At 36.9% G+C, this 20648-nt stretch overlaps 1 pseudogene; it reads right to left on the bottom strand.

The window, feature by feature from the left end:
* Positions 1–3020: 3020 nt before the first annotated feature.
* LOC122112961 lies at positions 3021–3145 on the bottom strand (annotated as a pseudogene).
* Between the last annotated feature and the right edge of the window lie 17503 nt (positions 3146–20648).

Genomic DNA, 20648 nt, shown 5'->3' with positions numbered 1-20648 from the left:
GCACAACTCAATTTTTAATGCTTTGTTTTTATTATTTTGCAGCTAAATATTGGCTTAGCTAGGAATCAAGAAACTCTCACCAGAGCTTGGTATCTTAGTTACTTTATCAACAAGACTATCATACAAATAACCAGAGAGTCACTTGTACTTATGTGTGCCTCAAGAAATTAAGGGCAGTAATATGTTTACTTGAGGAGGAAATGAGGTCCTCTGATCAGTTTGGAATGTCATTCTTATCTGTGGCTACCAGGTGGTAGAATCTCACTATATTCTTATTGAAACAAATGTTGCTTTTACCGAATCTATTTTCCTGGGATCCCTAAATACATAACCAAAGGGGCTTTACAACTACATTTTTTTCCTACTCCTATAAAAAAGTACAAACTTTTTATGTAAAAGACTACATGACAAATTATTTCTTGGAATTTGAAAGCTACTTGGTAGCTTTTATGAGCTCATATTCATCATAAAAACCTCTGTGAAAAAAGGAAGTGTATGAATACACTGGTAGACAATTCAAGGATGATAATATAAATCCTCACGAGCTTTCTTCAGAGTTTTAAACAAATACAAAAGTTGCCAGGTGTGGTGGCTCATGCCTGTAATCCCAGCTACTCAATAGGTGGAGATAGGAGGATGGTGTGCTGCCATATGACAATCATAACACAGTCACTTAGGCAAGAAATCATTCATTTATTCAAACAGGACACATGTCATGAGCCAAACAGTGTTGGGTGCTGAAATGGATTGTGGTCCATTCTCAATGTAGGGCAAAGGTGTAATAGAACAAGAACCCAGGAAAATATAATGTAATAGAATAGTAATAGAATAATGCAGTGTAATAGAAGTTTCTCTGAATTTCTTAACGAAGACTGGTAGATGTTCCTGTTTCTATGGAACAAATTATCCAACTTCAGTCTGTGAAACTGAGACCTAAGATCAATTGGGCAGGGGAGAAGAAGGCAATCACTTTAGGCAAGGAGATAAGAAGAGAGTCATAGAAAGATGAGGGGTCTCAATTCCCTTCCTTGATCTACTTATTTATGAGCACCATGATGGTGGCTGGGGAGAAAAAATATTAGCTGGGGGGGGGGGGGGATGGGGGAGGCTGGGAAGGGATGTGAAGGGTAAACAAAGGAGGAGGCTGCAATGCTTGGTAAGAAATGTACGCATTATCCTGCCCATGTAATTGTAACCCCTCTGTACAGTATGTTCACAAATAAAATTAAATTAAATTTTAAAAAAAGAAAAAAATATTAGCTGGACAAGCCATACAATAGTTATATCTACTCACATTTGCTTAAAATTGGGTTCTTCATTTGTGGAGCATCTTTCTCTCTCTCTCTCTCTCATTGTACAGCACTGCTGCTTATTATACTACTATAACTTCTCATAGGTTGTTAGCATCTTGTTTTACTTATGGATTATTGTTCATGCTTTATTTCATGCTAAAATATAAGCATCCTTATCCCACATCAGAATCAAAGATCCAAGAAAACAAGAATTTCCTCCGCCTTGCTGTGTTTCTAATGCTTGCTTACTACAGAATGAAGGGGGAGAGGGAGTATTTTTCTCTGCCTGCGGACCTTGTCATCTGCTCTATTCCTCACTCAGCTCTTGTCCACACAGACTTCCATGTTCTGAGAAAGGTGAGCGTGACAAAGGAGGAAATGTACCATCCAGTATTTCATAGTTAAGCAATTGATTTATTTACAGTAGCTCAATGATTGATTAAATTTCATCTTATTTCATTCTTTGGGTTAACCTTAATTTTCAGACATATGCACTATTGAATATTAACTTTTAATAAGATCATGGAACAATTTTGAGAACCAAAACACTGAAATTGTCACCAAAGAAGGATAAGAAAAATATCTGGCTTTAATCAATGGATCTCATTGATATACAAAGTCCTAAAAAATGCAAGCTAATTGAGTCTAAGGGGAGCCAGAGGCCACTAGATTGGACCAGCCAAAGGTCATGTATAAAAAGACTGGGTGGAGCTGGAAAAGAAATCTAGGACTTATGATTTTCACTTTAGAGATTTCTGGGCTTGAGTTTCCCCCCAACCCTACCCCACCCCTTAAACACCTTCTTTCCTCAGTATGCCTGGCTCATCTAAAAGTGGGTGAGACCTAGACAAATCCTGTTTTGTTGTGTTTTGCAATATCTCTCCTTCATTCTTCCAAAAGTGTATTTGTATTGGTGAAATTAGATGAAAAGATTTATGAACTTCAATTCTTGCAAAATACCAATTGTCAACGAGGAAGGGTTCCTTCTTCATCCACTACCTCTTTCAGCCAACCTGGGCACAGACCCTGCACCCTTAAACACTATCCAGGAAGTCACACTGCCCTGTACTCTTATACACTACCCAGGAAGCCATGATTGGCCCTTTAGGAATTGCCTAAAACAATCAGCTACACTCAAGAAATCAAGTTTATTTCTCTTCTTTCTTCATCTCTTTCCTGCATTTCCTCTCCGTCTTCTCATCAGTGACTCATGTTTGCTCTCAGACTGTGGCTCTGGTATGTCCCCTAATTCAACTCCTGGAACTTTTCCTACTCTAATACCCAAAGACAGACTCTAGCCATGCTGTGCAGCTCTACCTTTTTCTTCCTACATGGGACTTGATACTCATCTCTGGCTTCCCAGCCAAGAACCAGCCTGCTCCAAGTTTCAGTCTCATTAACTCAACATGTGACAGGCTGCCTGTGCTGGGATAGCTCTGTGATTTTGGTTTTGTTTGGTTTCACCTTGTATGATAATCAATGAGTGAGGTATTGATGATAGAATGTTTCTCTTTTCTTAAAAATATTTCCACCTCCTCTTAGAAACAGAAAATAGAATAGTGAGGGCCAAGGGGTGAGGAAGGAGTGAACTGGGAAGCTGTTATTCAATGAGGATAGAACTTGAAATTTGTAAGACCTGGAGAACTATAGAACTAGAGTTACAACAATGTGGACGTACTTACCATTACTGAACTGTATACTTTCCAATCATTAAGTCCTATGACTTAAAGAAAGTCTCCTCTCTCTTTTTCTAAAAATAAATTTAATATATTGTCCTCAGAGAAAATGTCTCAGATATTAAATTGATAAAATATATATTACACTTGATCTTAGCTAAAAGATTGAGAAGCTAAATTGGTGGGATTTTTATAAATCACAATTATTTTTTGAAAGGTAACTTAAAATTTGTTTTCTTTTGTGCTATGCCCTTTATGCTTTTTGGAGTGGAGTATCAAATTTACAAATGTTTATTTTTTTAAATTATTTTCAAAATAATACCTATCCCATGTACCCATCTTTAGGCTTGCCTAAATCAGAAGTTTCACAAACCTCATTCATTAATACAGTTCAGCATCAGTTAAACAATGGCAAAAATTCAACAATGAATCTCAGATAAGCCATGACTTAACAGAAGTTTGTACTTTCAAATAAATGATAATAACAATAGATCTGCCTTTTACTAAAGTTACTCTATGCCAGGAATTATACTATGTGCTTTGTATATATCATGCCTTTAGTTACTTTAACAATTGGATAACTAAGTTTTGTCCAGTCTTAGGAGATGACGTCGGCATATTGAAAAGCAAAAATGAGATGAAGCTGTATTGAAAATGAGATCTATGTCTGTTCGTGTCTGTGTGCCAAGCAGAGTGCTGGAGAATCTTACCCATGACAGTTTTCTCCATTTCAAAGATAAGGAAATTGAGGATTAGCCAGGTTGAAAGAATTTCCAAGGCTGCTGAGCTAATAAGACCTGGACAGGGTATGTGAAACTGATGTCTGGCTGATCTCCAAGACAGCATGGATTTTTCTGTCACACTATATAGTCTTCTTATAGATCAGTAACACAAGTTGGGAAGTGGTTGTATTTGGAGTTAATGAATTAATGTAGAAGGAAAAGAAGGAAATTTCTATCTGGAGCTGCTCAGGTAAGAAAAGGAATTGAAGAAGGAGCAGCATGAAGAAGGTGGGGGTTGAGCGTGGTGAATGAACAGCAAAGTTGGCTGAAAACTTCCAACCAAGAAACAGAACAACAGAAGATCAGACTGGAAACCTACACAAAGGCCTAGGCCAGCAAAACCCCAAGGTTCTTCTACAGGGTGGGAACTTCAAGATCTATGAAGTCGAGAACTGCTAAGATTTTACAGGCAGAAAAATTTCAGGACATAGAACTGGACTTTAGGTATGCTCATCCAGATAAAGTTATGAAATGAATTGGGAAAGGCTAAGCAATGTGAAAAAGAGAGCCACACTTTTTTTTTTCTCTCCTTAATCCTATCTCTTTTTAGATTGAAATTGGTCTTATCCTTGGAAATATGTTCAAACAAAAGCTGAGACTCAAGTATGCATTTGCCTCAAACTGTTTATTTTTTCAGTTTGAAAGATGGTCTTTTACCTTTTCCTCTTAAAGTCTGTAGGTTTCAAACATAATTTGAAGCTCGTTTTCCAGTAAGGAATCCAATTTGGCTTTTGATACTTCTGGTCGGATATTATATGATTTTATTTTTTATTGGAACGCTTTAGAATGGTTCACAGATGTTGCTGCTAAAATTGATCCTCTTGGAACCATTTGTTTCCAGAAAAAAAAATCTCTGTTGACATGAATTAATAGGAGACCTTTTATTTAAAATCCAAAGCCATGAATTAATCAGAGTTCTTTTGATTTAAAATTCAAAAAGCACTTTTAGGAAATAATATTATTTCCTTACATTTATATTAGCAGTAAGTGACATTGGGAACAGAAGCCCTGGGTCTACATCACTGTGTTGAAGGTTGAGTTATGCTGGTTCCTATTAAAAACTGTCTCCTAAAATCAACCAGGCCAATATTTTTACTAATTCATGTACCTGTTGTACTTGAGAAACAGTTGTTAGAATAATATCTCAGACTTAATTTTACTTGTGGATATGCTAAAACTTAACAATTTTCAAAACTTAACAATTTTCAAAAATACATCATTTAATAAAATATCATGCCGGGCGCTGGTGGCTCACGCCTGTAATCCTAGCTACTCAGGAGGCTGAGATCTGAGGATCACGGTTCAAAGCCAGCCCGGGCAGGAAAGACCGTGAGACTCCTATCTCCAATAAACCACCAGAAAACCGGAAGTGGTGCTGTAGCTCAAGTGGTAGAGCGCTCGCCTTGAGCTGAAGAGCTGAGGGACAGCGCCCAGGCCCAGAGTTCAAGCCCCACGACCAACAACAACAAAAAAAAATAAAATAAATAAAATATCAGATTTAAGTATTTTTAAGCATCATCTGAGCTAAGCGCAAGATGACACTATGTAGGCAGCACCCAGAATGTGTCCATTGGTCTCCCCCTCTTTTTGCTCTCCCCCTTAAGAAGCTCAACCATTGCCACTAAGCCCAAATCCTGCCCATCCCACATCATATCAGATACTTGCACAATTTTAGTCCAACTTTCAAAACTCAAATCCACATCCTTCTACTCTGCGTCTTTCTGTGGAGCCCCTGGCATTCAAGATATCTACACCAAGTTGTTGTTTTTGAGTTTTGTTTTGTTTTTTAATCCACGGCACTATTACTCCTGTATCTGGGCCCAAAGAAAGATGTATCCATCGCACCTTCCCCAAAACCTACAAAAGCTTAATTATAAAAGAGATTTATGGTGAGACAAGACTGGGAAATTTTGCATAAATGTATCACAATTTCTTACAGATTTGCAATGAGATCTAATCTTCTAACTGGATGCTGGTGGAAAACTAATCTTCTACTTGGGTGCTGGTGGTTTATACCTGTAATCCTAGATACTTGGAAAGTAGAGATCAGAAGGATTATGGTTCAAGGCCAGCCCAGGCAAGAAGTTTGAAAGATGCTGTCTTGACCAACATCTGGGTATGATGAATGCCTGTAATCCTCGCTGGGGCAGGAAGTATGTGGGAGGATACAAATCTAGGACAGCTAGACCAAAAGAAAAATGTGAAACCCTATTTCAAGAATAACCAAAGCCAAAAGGGCTGAAGGCATGGCTTATATGGTTCATCAGTAGAGCACTTCCATAATATACACAAAGCCTTGAGTTCAGACCTTAATATCATAAAAGATACAGGGAGAGAGAGATGAAAGGGAGAAGAAAGGGTAGGAGAGAGGAAGAAAGGGAGGGGGGAGGGAGGGAGAGAAGAAGGAAGGAAGGAAGGTTGGTAGGAAGGAAGGAAAGAAGGAAGGAAGGAAGGAAGGAAGGAAGGAAGGAAAGAAGGAAGGAAGGAAGGAAGGAAGGAAGGAAGGAAGGAAGGAAGGAAGGAAGGAAGGAAGGAAGGAAGGAAGGAAGGAAGGGAGACTAAACTAAAGCTAAACACCTAAAGACTCTTAGGTCTACTGAAGTAGAAAACCATGGTTATTTTATCACAGTATTTTATTTGGCATTAGACTCTTTCCTTGCATATCATCTGCTAATGTTCTAAAATTTAGTGTATACAAGACATTTTTACAATAGTAACCTCAGATCAAGTTTACTCCATCCCTTACCAGACTGCTATATAAAACTCATCTCTCTGTGTAGTTTACCTAGAGTGTGTCCAAAGAAAGATATTCTGCCTTAATTTACCTCCACACCTGAGCATTTTATTTCCATCAGCTTTTAGATATTTTAAATGCTTGGCCTTTCCTAAAGAGTTTGTAAGGACTGGATAAAGTACTACATTCCACAATACTTTACAATAGTGCCCAGAACATAATATCCACTCACTAAGCATTCACTTTTTTCAACATTTTATTTTATTGTAAAGATGCTGTACAGTGGGGTTACAGTTACATGAATAAGGTAATAAGTACATTCTTGTCGTTCACTTTTATTACCACCATTTTAAAAAATTTTAAATTTTATTGTCAAGGTGATAGTTACATGCACAAGGTAGTGAGTACATTTCTTGTTGAACTTGTTACCCCCTCCCTCATTTTTCTCCCAGTTTCCCTCCCCCCCTTATTACCACTATTGTTACCACTAAAAGCTCCCTCAAATATTTGTTGTTACTCAATACTCCAGATACCTCTATTATTGAGGTATTCATCATCACTTGTCTTTCCTTGGCAATATTAATAGTAATAATAATAGCTTTGGTAGTTTGGGTTTTTATAAATTTACTCATGTTCCCTTGAACATTATCCAATTAACTAGATAAGAACTTCATTTGCTCTCCTCACAAACTCTCTGCTTTGTGATTCATTCACCACATTGCCATTTAATTATTTTTAAACACAAACCTAATGAATCCATTTCCATGCTTAAGGACGCTTAATGATGTTCCATTATCTACATAATGAAGGGAAGTAACAGTACAGTGGACTCCCCCTGACCTTCACCAGAGAGTGTTGTGATCCAGCTGCTTTGCCTGCCTGCTCCAGTGTGCAATACACAATAGGCTTGCTGACCACCTGGCTTGGCTCCTATAGTTTTTGTTTGTTTGTTTGTTTGTTTTGCCTTGAACATCTTTCATTCCTTCTTCTACTTGTAAAAAATCCTACTCATTCTTTCAGGTCCACCTCATCTGCCCATGAAATAGTGATTAGCAATCTTCCTTTAAAAACAAAAACATAATTCAACGCCTCCCATTTGAGCTGTGTCCCCAGCCCTTTTTTGCTTGATCTGACTTTTCTGATGAGGTCTCATGCTTTTACCCAAGCAGATCTTCCTCAGTTTTCCTCAGACCGTGATCCTCCTACCTCCATCCTCCCAAGGCACAGAGATTCCAGAACTGAATCACATAGTCCCTAGAGATCTTTTCTTGGATGGACTTCTAAAAATAAAATTATATAATAAATATCATGTTGGATTTCACATCATTCATTACACAGAGCCTATCTCTTCCATGGTAAATTGTGAGCTCAATGAGACTTAATGTCCTCTGTACTCTTTTAAATTTTACAAATGAAAACACACCACTTTTGTGCAGCAAAAGCCCATCAAAATAGCTATTGACTACAGTTGCTTGCATGGAGGGTTTCTTACTGACAGTATACATCACGCTTAAGCAAACATTACACCCGAAAGAATCAATTGATTGGTGATTTTCTCTTTGCCAAAAGTTTCTGCTCATTACAAAAGAATCCTTTAAATGTGAAGGGAGCCAGAATTTTTAAATAAAAACACAATCACATGGAAAATTTGCAAAACACACCTACAGCACACACCTGCATCCACAAACCTTCCCAGGATTCTATCTACTTGGGCATTATCATGTTTTTATTGGGATTCTCTTGAAATAAATATGAAGTCCAATTAGTATACCGGCCCTATAAGAGGAAGATATCTTCATTTTTCCAATGGAGATTTCCTGGTTGGCTCTCAGTGAGGTGATCTTATCTAGAGTCTCACTCCCTAATCTAAGTTCACTTGTGGGTCAGGTAGCCCCAATATGTTTCTGATTGAATGACCTCATCTCCTTCAAGGGAGCTACCTCTCCTTCAAAGTGCTGCCATTGGAAAATCACGCTGGAGACTCATCTACTTCAGAAGCAAAATTTCCAGACCTTAAGTAGAGTGTCCCAGCTCTGCATTGTTCTCAACACCTCCTAACCTGGCTATTCATCCATCTTGGAAACACTGACGAGTAGGAGGACTAATTCCTACTTTCCAGAGTAATATTTAATTACTCTGTCTCCCAAAGAAGTTTAAGTACTTATACTATATTTTCAAGTTATTGTTTTTTTTCCTTACTTGGTTTCTGCTGCAAGACTCAATCCCTGAGACGTGGGAAGTTTAGGGCCCATGAGGTGTAGCACAATTTGTTACCTGTTGGGCACAATCGAGTGCTGTGGGAGTCTTAAGGATTCCTGCTTTCCGTAACTTGGATAGTTTGATTCCATTTTGTCAGTTAATAATAAACTATTATCTACCCCTGCTTACACCTCTGCCAAGAGACTTTTTTCCAGAAACTACTTTATAGCTATTATCTAATCTTTATAAAACCGTGGAGGAAGTGTTCCCATCTAACAGATGGTAAATGATTAAGGAGGAGACAGTAAAGAGTCTGCTCAAGGTGACACGGCAATCCAGTGATGGAATAATACTGAGTGTTCATTTTCCAATTGTTCATTTTCCATAGTTCACTCTGTACACTTATCATATTGCCGGAGGTTAAGTGAATTTACTATTGCCTCACTTTTCCCACAAATCATTGGGTGATTAGATAAAATAACAGCATGTATATAACTGTACGAAATGGAACTGAAAAGCCCCTACAGAGAGTTATCTACTGATTCTACTGTTGTTTTTCGCCAAGTCTGGCTATCGTTCTCATATTAATGAAAAAAAATTGCTTGATACAGTTAAAACTGTAGATATAATTGCATACATTCCCAGACATTATTTCAATTCCTGAAATAATTTTAAAGGATGTATATTTAAGTTAAATGTTTTCTTAGAATGTTTGTATTCATTTCAGTGTTAAATTCCAGGTTTTATTACCAGCTATAATTTGTTATTGGGCAGTAAATAGATGGAAGAAGTTAGAAGAAAGTATTTTTTGTATTTTTGATAAAAGTCAATCATATTAATATTGTATGCGTAAGCATTAAGTACATAGGAAGCACTAATTTTTTTCAAGTTTCTTGTAAAATATATACTTTATAATTCAATATATTCATTTTTTCCCCTAGTAGCTTAAAGAATCTAAGATCAACTTGCATCTTGAGTTTATGGTAATTCAACTCCTTCCCATTCTTCAAGTATTGATAAAGTTAGATTACTCAGTAGATATTGCAGCTAAAGTCACCTTGGTACAAGTCTCACAGCACAATGTAGTTTCCATGAACAAATAGATTTGATCTTTCCTGATGAATCACAAGCATCTAAATGAGTATCTAGAATATAGTAGGTGCTCAGTTAATATCTGCCCCATGGAAGGAGGAAGGGCTGCAGTAGTAAGTGATGTTTTGTAACTGCAGGATGTCTGAGGTACTTTTCAAACTAGAGCTACTATTCAAGAGAAAGCCATTTGTTTCTCACCCCCCCTTTTTTTTTATTATCTTTGAGTGGTTGTGCAAAGGAGTTACCATTCAACAAATCAATATATAAATGCAATGCATCTTGATCAATGTTACATCTTTCATCATTTTTTCCCCATCCCTCACAACCCTACCCCTCCCCTCAATTGAAAAAGCAAGCAAGATGAGACGGAAAGGTAAATTATCCTGGTTTCCTCCTCTCTGTGTGTTGAAGTTCAAGAGGTGAGGAAAAACCCTTGAAATGGAAAGCACTCAGGGAAGAAAGGTTTCTACCAAGCTTATTATTAGACTCTGAGAGGAAATCCCCTTACAGAGTGACGTTGTATCCATACAGTAGTATACTGCATGTAGATAACCTGACGTTAGTGTACTAAGAACTGACATTGAAGATTTGAGTGGAATGAGTCTTGTATGGAAAATTAATGCCAATTAGAGAGATGACAAGGACAAAGAATTAGCGAGATGCCATGGACAAACATACCAATAACAAGATGAGGAGAGCCATGTATTTGGAGAATTCAGTTGGATTCCATCAAACTGAGTGATCACAGACCATACATAAGCCTCAGGCTTCCACAGCAGAAAACCCTAGATTCTACAGGGACAATAAGGCAGCATCTGTCTCTAGTGCAGATGTAGCCCAGACCCCTTTCAACCACCATAAAGTCAATTGAACCACACTTTTCTTTTTTTTCTTGTTTCAGCCTTATCCTTCAAAGGAGAGAAAGTTGGAAAAAGAGACTTTATGCATTTTATCTGAACAATAGTGAAGACTTATCTAGAGATTTTCCATTACTTGATCAGAAAACAATGATCTATAAGTTGTTTTGATCTATAATTAGTCTATAATATCATGTTAACTGCCTAACATTATGACTTAGGAAAGTACTCAGATCAGTTAAAAGGCGGCGGGGGGAGGGGAAGCACATTTCCCACGCATTGGAATCTTGTATGAGTTACATTTCTTATACCAACAGGTATATATGTGTGTAGCTTCTTTTATTTTCTAGATAAGCAAGCCAAATCATGAAAGTCAGAACTACATCCATGGCACCACAAGAAACTAAGCATTTCTTCAACCTCAGGTCCATGTGCTTTTTCTGTACTCTACTCTTTCTTGTCTACATGGACTATATTTATTATCCTGCTTGTGACTTAGATCTCAGATATAAAACCTAAACTTATTAGGAGAAAAAAGAAAAGCATAAATGGTATTTCCAAAAGGTTTAACACACACACACACACACACACACACACACACATTGTGAGAGAAACATATAAATCTGAACAGTAAATATTTTCTATGTTCTTACACACACAGTTGCAAATATTGCAAATATTGCAGCTATATGTGTGTACACATAAAGTTTTGTCATAGTGTAGAATTTATTTTGCATACCTAGCTTATAGACCTATGGACACCTGATGATTGAGAGGCTCAAGGTACATCTTGTTCCTGAGCCCTGTGGAGGAATGTCTGAAAGGGACTGTACCTTGTTTGCCAAGTACTCTAGTCATGTGAAGTCTACTACTTGTGGGAGGAAGTGAAGGGCACTACACTGCCTGGGCTTTGCTGGGACAACTTGGGGAATCTAGGAACTCACTCCAAGCTAAAACAGAGCTGTAGGAAAAAAAAATCAGTGAGTTTCAACCATCAAAAATGTGATATCTTTCAGCATCATCTATATTATAGTACATAACTGACTTCAAGAAAACTGTTAAGTTCATTTATGAAAATTACATGGTCCTGGTGGGCTCAACGGAGTGAAGGATGCTCCGTGTACGAAGTGTTATGAAACCTGAGAGTGTTCTAGTCATTCTTGGCTGAATGAGGAAGTGAGAAACTGTGGTGATCTTAACATATTGGCTACAGGAGAGTGCTACCAATTATTATCAGCCATTGTTGACTAAATTGAGAGGAAAGCAACTGCCACTGCACTGCTAGGGGGCGCTCAAGGGAGCCATTGAGGACAACAACAGAAAGGGGTTCCTAGAAAGGATTTCTGCACAGTTCCTTTTCAGAAGTGAGATTTTCTGACCCAAGAAAGGAAGTATCCTATTTTTTACTTTTCATCAACATGGGGATAAGTGAAGCTTTGCTTAAAAAAAATTAGTGGAATCAGAATCTCAGAAATCCTCAGTTAGAGTTTATGTCAATAGAGACTTGGGCTGAGGAATATAAAGTAGTGAGAAAATGATTTCTGTTGTAATCGTATACCAGAATCAACAGTGTTCAGTGAACAATCCTTTCTTCTCCATTTGAAGTACAAACTGTAAAAGTGAATTTGAAGAGCTCCTTTTGAACTTTTTAACAATATCTTTAAAGCTAAAGAGAAGCAGGTACTCCAGTCTTTTAAGAAGGCCCAGTAGCCATGCAAACAAAAAAGACCACTATATGAGACAAGGCTGAATGGGTCATATTTTATTTCTAAGGTTTAAGTAGGTATAAAATTTAGTTAGAAGTACATTCTGAGTCAATGAGTTCTTCCCATGTATAGGGACAACTCTTCATTTATACCAAATCTCTATTCTCTATCCATTTCACTACTTTTTTTTTTTGTCGGTTGTGGGGCTTGAACTCTGCCTGGGTGCTGTCCCTCAGCTCTTCAGCTCAAAGCTAGAACTCTACCACTAGAGCCAGAGCACCACTTCCGGCTTTTTCTGTTTGTGTGGTGCTAATGAATCAAAAACAGGACCTCATGCAGGCAAGCACTCTACCACTGAGCAACCTTCCCAGCCCCATTTCACTACTTTTTAAAACTTTGCACCTTTTAAAACTTTGTTTTTCAGCATTATTTGATAGACAAGCACTCTACTACTTGAGCTATGCATCCTGTTCTTTGTTTTTAGGTTTTATTTATTTGCTTTTCCAGATAGGGTCTCATGCTTTTTCCTAGTCCATTCTTAAATTGGACTACCATCCTCCTCCTCCCATCTCTAATCAAATAGCTTAAATTACGGGTATGCATATCTTGGTCACCCTTAACTTTTCACCTTTTAAATGCTGTGTTAGTCATGCTTCTGAATTCATTTTTTAATGTGTTTTTGCAGTGATAATTTCACCTACAATTATATAAGAGGGTGACATATTCATGCAAAATACAGTTGTACTTTTGCTCCTTGATTGGCAATCTAACCACTTGTCAGGTTCACTCAGCCCTTTATTTTTCTAAAATTTTTTTTGCATCTAATATCCTTTGACCGAACAGATTAATTTTAGGATGACAACTTGACTTAACAAGAAATCTAGGAACACGAGAAAATTCCCTTTTGTAGAGCCTTAATCACTAAATAAGCAAAGAATCAGAATGAAATTTGGGATTTTTTCAATTTCTATTCCGGAAGCTCTTTAGTTAAATAAACCTCTATCCATTAAAAAATGAATTAGAAAAAGCAGGTCTTTTGAGCTATAATGCTAGTATTTGTCAAGTGGTTGTCATTATATTATCTATTATTTTTTAGCCCAGACTCATTGACCTTCATAGCCTATTGTCAAAGACAAATATTCTTTCAAAAGATCTCTTTTAAAAAGAGCAAGTAATGAGTCATAAGTAAAGATTTGGCCATTTTAATGCAATTATCCTGTTATCTTTTCCTTCCCATCAATTACTTGCATGAGGAATAGAAATATGCTTGCTCCAATCAAGTGCCTACTATTGATGCTTTACATCTCAATATTCAAAGGAAAGATTGAGACTATTTCTATGGCCTAATTATGTATATTAGCAAGACATATAATGTGATTGTAAAACACAAAACAGTAGCTTTTAGAAAGACAATGTTTGGACCCATGGAACACAAAAGAGACAGGACAAAGTAGATGGAAAAATAGAGGGAGAACAACTGAAAAAGGATTTAAGTTTCTCTTCATTCTGGCAACTTTATAAAAGTCTCAGGGTAACAATGCTCGATAGGAAATGTACTCATTACCTTACTCATGTAACTGTAACCCCTCTGTACAATATCTTTAACAAAGATATATATATATATGTATGTATGTATGTATGTATCTCGTTGACTTTTCTGCCTGGGCTGGCTTCAAACCTCAATTCTCAGATCTCACCTTCTTATGATTACAGGCATTAGACACCAGCACTAAGCCAAATCTAGTGTGTTAAAATATTAGTAATAAGATCTACAGTTTATATTCAGGAATTTGTGGATGTGGCTGTGTCTGCTCCAATGACATTCAAGGGGCAGCTTGATGGGGGACTGGAGCAGCCACTTCATTGATGGTTTAGACACATGCCTGGCAGTGGTTAGGATCTGTAATCTGCCACATCAACTGGAACTCTGGGCTCTGGGCCTCGTTTCTGCTCTTCATGATGTCTCTACAGCCATCTTAGTGATGGCTGGTTTCCAAGTGTGAGCTTCTCACGAGAGCAAGTAGGAAATGCATGGTGCTTCTGTGACCTATTTGGAAGTCACAGATATGTATGTATTCTCATGCACTTTTGAAATGATCAGACTAAAAGTCTAGTCATGTCTAATAGAAGAGGTGCAGACTCCATTTCTTGATTGGAGAATTATAAGCTCTAGAAAAGTGTAGGGGACAGGACATACTGAATAGCCATCTTTGTAAAATACATTTATACCACAATAATGGTTTGCAAATTTATTTCAAATGAAATGGGATACTGTTGTCATGTTTTGTACAAAGGAGTGACTTAAACTTTCTGTAGTTCTTTTGGTATTTTGTGTTGAAATTAGACTATGTGTGCAGATGCTGAAATAGGGCCAAAGGTAGAATCTGTTTATGTGATGAGGTGAATCATTAAGGTGATGTGGAGCAGAATTACAACAGTATAGGTGGTGAGTTGTAAGGAGAGTTACAATACATAGTGAAGAGAGAGCCAAAAGGGTTTGTTAGGAGGTTGGTAGTAGGGAGTGTTAGAGAAGATATCCCCTTCCTACTATAAATCAATAGTTTTTATCAGATACACCTGAAAATTGAACAAAGTATAAAAATAAAACCAGATTGATAGCAGAAAGTTCCAATATAACTTGCTTTTTCTTCCCTTTGAGCAGTCCTCCAGTGAAACATTGAAAATTAGTAACTATGATTGCAATATAAGCTTCTTTACTTTTTTACTATTATATAATAATGCTGGCTTAAAGTTTTTACACTGTCATATTATGAAAGTATCTTTCTATTTCTAGCTTACTGAGAAATTTTTAATTTAAAAGAGTTTAATTTTATCAAAGGCATTCCTAACATTTATTATAATAAAGGAATTTTTTCCTATAATCCGACCAATGTGGTAAATTATACTATCACTCTATTTCTAAAAGAACTGCTTTTAAAAAGAAAGCCTAATATACTTTTTAATGCTCTGGTGGATTTGGTCATTTTTATTTATGTTACATTCTTAAGACTTAGTTTTGCTTGTTATCTTGGCCAAGTTTTAGTAGTGATTATGCTAGACATATGTAATGAATGCACTATATATAATTGTGCATAGTTTTATATGTACCATCATAATTTCATTGACATATGCAAAGCTTATTCTAAATATTTTCCCCAATATTTACCATTTTGCTATGTGAAATGTGGAAGGGAATTAATCCTTGACACGTTATTGATTTCTATTACGGTCATTTGTTTCTTTGTTGTAGTAGGTTTAACTTTTTCCTATTTCTATTTTTTTAATTTATATATTTTCTGAAAAAAATATATATTTCATCAGCATTTTCAAATAGATCAGTAGAGTTATAGGAACTGTTCTCTTATCATTTTGAATTTCCTTCTTCTTATAGTTCTATCATGACTTATTTATTTAAATTTCTACCATATTTTTCTTGATCATAACAGGTAGATTGTATATGTAAAATTCTATTTATTTCCACTTTTCAGTTTATTATTGTCTGCTTTTAAATTTCCAACTTCTTTTTTCCTGCTTCCTTTGGATTTTTTTTCTTGATACTTTCTGAGTGTTTTTAATTTGAAATTAATTTAATTTTTTGTTTATCAAATAAAGTATTTAAATTTCTGAATATGCGTATCTTGGCTGTGTGTTATAAACATCCATCTCTAAAATAGGAATTTATACACAAACAAGATTACATGTAAGCTTTTTTTTTTGCCACTTCTGAGCTTGAACTCTGGGCCTTGGCACTATCTCTGAGCTTTTGAGCACCCTACCACTTAAGCCACAGCTCCACTTCTGGCTTTTTGTGGTTAATTAGAGAAAAAACTCTCATAGACTTTCCTGCTTAGGCTGGCTTTGGACTGTAATCCTAAGATCTCAGCCTCCTGAGTAGCTAGGATTACACGTATGAGCCACTAGCACCCAGTTCACATGTCAGCTTTTGATAAATGTTTCTAAAAGCTCATCTGCAAAAGTTCACATGAAAGTGTGAGCTAACATATAGTACAATTTCAATTGCCTAACACCAGGTAACTGGACCCGTGCAGTTGAATTTCTATGTTGTTTATGCTTTTAAAGGTAAAATGCGTGGAGAAAAGTCTCTTATATAAGATGTACATAACCACTTGGTAACTGTGGATTATTCTTCAATTCCCACCCCTATCCTTTATCAGTGCTTTGAAAATTATCCCATGCATTTAGCAGGACGTCCAGAGGCACTGCAAGATTATAATCTACTGGTGTCACATGTCAGGTGTATATTGATACAAATATTTACCCAAAGATTGAAGTAGCATTGACAAGGCTTTTGACTTTAACTCTTTTTTTTTTTTTTTTTAAAGTCATAGGGATTGGACTGGGGACCTCTGGCTTGCTAGGCAAGTGTGCTACCACTTTAGGCACACCTCTCTCTAGTTAGTCCTTTACGGTTTGCTTTTCAGACACAGTGTCATAGTTCTGCCCGGGCTAGTCATGGACCCATGATCTCCCCACCTTGACTTCCAGAATAGCTGGGATTACGTGTGTGGAACCTCACACCTAGCTTTTTATTTAATCTTAATCTTTTATAAAATACTCCATTAAATCAAATCCTACAATAAATCCTTTATAAAATACATTGAGCATTTAAATGAAGCCTGATTTTGTGGTCTTTATCATACACCAGTGCTAGTTAGACTGTGTTTACATACTATACGTTAGCTTTTTTGCTACTTTTTATGTATTCCCTTATTCTTCAGAATGACAGAATGGTAGAGGCAACAATGAGGAAACTGGGCTTAGAACTATTAAGCCACAGGCCAATACGTGGCAATCCCAGGACTCACCAAAACCACTGCCCATCCATATGTATAATTCACACTACGCTACTCAAAACTAAGAGACCACAAAACTTCAAGAGAAATCCCCTGAACTGGCTGAGATAAAACAGAATCATGTGACCCAGCAAAAGAGCATAACTCTTTTCAAAGACAATGGCTCTTGCAGCCCAGAGAAACAACCTTAAGGAAAATTAATATTCTTTTCCTGCTGTCCTAAAGAGAAAATGTGTCCTTTGTAGTCTTAGCACTAATACCTTGACTCTTTCTGAACCATCTTCCAAATGTTCCCACTAAGAGGAATTCCATTTGAAGGAGCCCTTTCATTCTGCCACAACTCAAGTAAGGATGTGATTGTGTTGGCCTTTGTCTCCGCCTTGGGCACCAGGTGCAGTGTCCCCAGCAGATCACACAGTGTGCCCTCCACACAGGCCACCCTCAAAGGATGTTTTGTTTCCATCCATATGTTCTTTCCAACTTGGCATGAGGTGGGAACTTTGGATTTACTCCTGGAGCATCCTTTGTTTTTAAAAAAGCTAATACTCGTTTCCTCATTTTCCTTGGCAAAAACTAAAACAACAACACAAGTAAAGGCAGTTGGCACTAACAGTGAGAACACAAGGGAAGATTAGAAGTAGCAGCTAATTAAGCTACTCCACTGGATAGCTATGCTAGGACACCCTCAGAAAAGTCACTGACTACCCATCTGTGCCTAAGTTCAAACTTTTTGCTTTACATTTTCATGTAGATTTCATGTGTTGAACACATTTATAAAGGCTAGGCAAGAGACGATCTTATTCCAGCCCTCATTCCGGATGAACAATTGGGTTCTTTGCAGTGCCACCCTTTCTTCTCAGGAACCAAGTGTGTGTCACTTTTATGGTTCTTTGACCCTCCCTGCCAACTGCTTATGAGTTTCTCTTAGTTCTCATACTTGCACAGTCACGCAATGTCTTCTTAAAAAGGGAAAAATTAAAAAAAAGAGCTTGAATAAAACAAACAGTTGATATTGATCTAAGCTCACTACAAAGGAAAGTAATTAAAGGACGGATCATTATTTCTCTGATGTAATTTTTAAATCGCCCCCACAATAAATTCTCCACCCTGATTCTGCCGCTACATTCAGAGATTTGGTCTATTGTGTTGGAGGTTTCATGCAGTATAGTTCAATTGAATTACCTCATGAATGCCATCAAGGCAGGCTTATTTGGTTCTTGTTTTAGTAAGTACTGTCTTAGTCATAAGCTATGTTTTTAAAAGACCTGAACAAATAACTTCAATAACAAGAAAGAGTTACAGAAATGTAACTGTGTCAACAAGAAATGAGTCTCCATTGATAGTTGGCCCAGTTCTGCATTGTATTTATTCCAATGAGCTCAGATGAAAGGGAATAGTCAAGTTGAAGTTAGACTTTTAGTATCTTTCCTTCAACCATTAATCTATGTATGTATCTATCTATCTGTCTATCTATCTATCTATCTATCTATCTATCTGTCTGTCTGTCTGTCTGTCTGTCTGTCTGTCTGTCTATCACTGTATGTAGTGTCTATCATACAGAATTTAAATGAACAAAGTAGTTCCTTATTAATTAAAAATTAATTTTGTTTTCAATGACTAGTCTCTAGAGCATATTCCTCATTTGAAAAAAATACATATAATGCATTGTTTGCATTGCATTGATTTTATATAAATACAGCCTGCTCCTCTAAATATTGAGCTGCCTGTGTTTGGGAATGATAGCATTAGATGTTATAGTAGTTTATATTTAGCATGGATTTATCTCTCACTCATTTATGTCAAAGTCTTTTCTTTCTATTTTTTTCACAGTGTTGTCCCATTTTCTAAATACAGCCTTGTGCAATTTATTGTTTTGGGTTTTTTTGTTTTTTAATGTTTAGTTTTACCCATTAAATTGTAATCACCTTGTAGAAAGGTGATCACATTTTTACCTTCCAGCTCAATTCTGTAATTCAGTAGATAAGGAAGATATGTTTATGTTTTGGGGACTTACTCAATGCAAATTATTTTTAAGTGGGAAAATATTAATGGGATACATGAATACTTATGATGCACGAGTATCAGATACTGTAAGTGCATTATGCTGTATAACTCTTGCATAGTTATTTAGTAGTTCCACTTCTGGTTGGGGAAGTAGAATCTCAGTGAGGTGAGGTTCAGGAATTAGGCCTGTAGGAAAGAATTAAAAAGCAGCAGAGCCAGGCTTAGACCTGACTGACTTTAAAGCATGACCTCCTCCTATGCAATGATGCCTTTCATGCGCTCATTACAATACCACCCGTTATGCTTTGAATTTGTTCCCTGAATTTAACGTGATGAAATCTTTCCTCGTCAATGCAGCAGTATTAGAAGGTGTTGGGTCCCAGGGTCCCTTTTGAGTGCAGTAATGCTTTTATCACACAACTAGGCTAACTGCTCTTGGCCTCCTTCTGTTCAGCATATTTTCACGTGCCTTTCTAGTTTCCCCCATGAACTTAAAGCAGCATGAGGCCCTCACTAGAAGCCAAGAATATGTTTGCACCATGTTCTTAGAATCCCTGGCCCCCAGAGCCATAGATAAACATAAACCTGTCTTCTCTGTAAACTATCTAGTCTCAACTTTTCTGTTATGACAACAGCAACAAAAAAGAACTAAGAAATCATCTTTACAGGAAACTAGGTATTTCCTTAAAAAATCTTTTCTTTAACATTTTTATCAGTATCAACTAGTTATACAAGGCCCCTTCCTTTTGAGACATTTGTATATGCATACAATGTTCTTGATAAGACTCTTTACTCCCTCACTCTCTTATACCCCCAAACTCCTCTTCCTAAACCAGTCTGAACTTTGTTCCGTGTATACACATGTATATGAAGGATCTTGACCACATTTGCCCTTCTTCATCCTCTACATTCAACCTCTCCCATTCAACTAGTATATGCATACCTTGAACAGGATAGGTTTTAGATTCTTGTAATTCATATTTTTAAGAGTTTCCTTCTGGGCTGGGAAGGTGGCTCAGTGGTAGAGCGCTTGTCTTGCATGCATGAGGCCCTGGGTTCGATTCCTCAGCACCATATAAGCAGAAAAAATTTTTAAAAAGCCAGAAGTAGCACTGTGGCTCAAGTGGTGGAGCGCTAGCCTTGAGCTGAAGAGCTGAGGGACAGTGCCCAGGCCCAGAGTTCAGGCCCCACAACCAGACCCAAAAAAAAAAAGAAAAAAAAAGAGTTTCCTTCTATTTGTAACTACCAAACATGGTGTTGTTTTAGCACCTTATCACCAAAGTATATAAAGTTATGCATATAATATGGACTATTAAAGGACAGAATTTTAATTTTTAAAATGTTTAATTTAAATTCTATTCCCCAGTCACCAAATCTAAATGAGAGATAACTTAACAAGGAAATCCACAGTACAGAAGTTGTGACAATATTAGAAAGGAACCAGAGGAAACGTCTAGTGATAAACTGTGATAGAATGAGGAAGAAAAACATG

This window comes from Dipodomys spectabilis, unplaced genomic scaffold (genome assembly GCF_019054845.1).
Source record: "Dipodomys spectabilis isolate Male_0828 unplaced genomic scaffold, ASM1905484v1 ptg000095l, whole genome shotgun sequence".
NCBI classification, from domain to species: domain Eukaryota; kingdom Metazoa; phylum Chordata; class Mammalia; order Rodentia; family Heteromyidae; genus Dipodomys; species Dipodomys spectabilis.
Note: the sequence above shows the minus strand (reverse complement) of the source record. Positions and strands in the feature narration are given on the sequence as shown.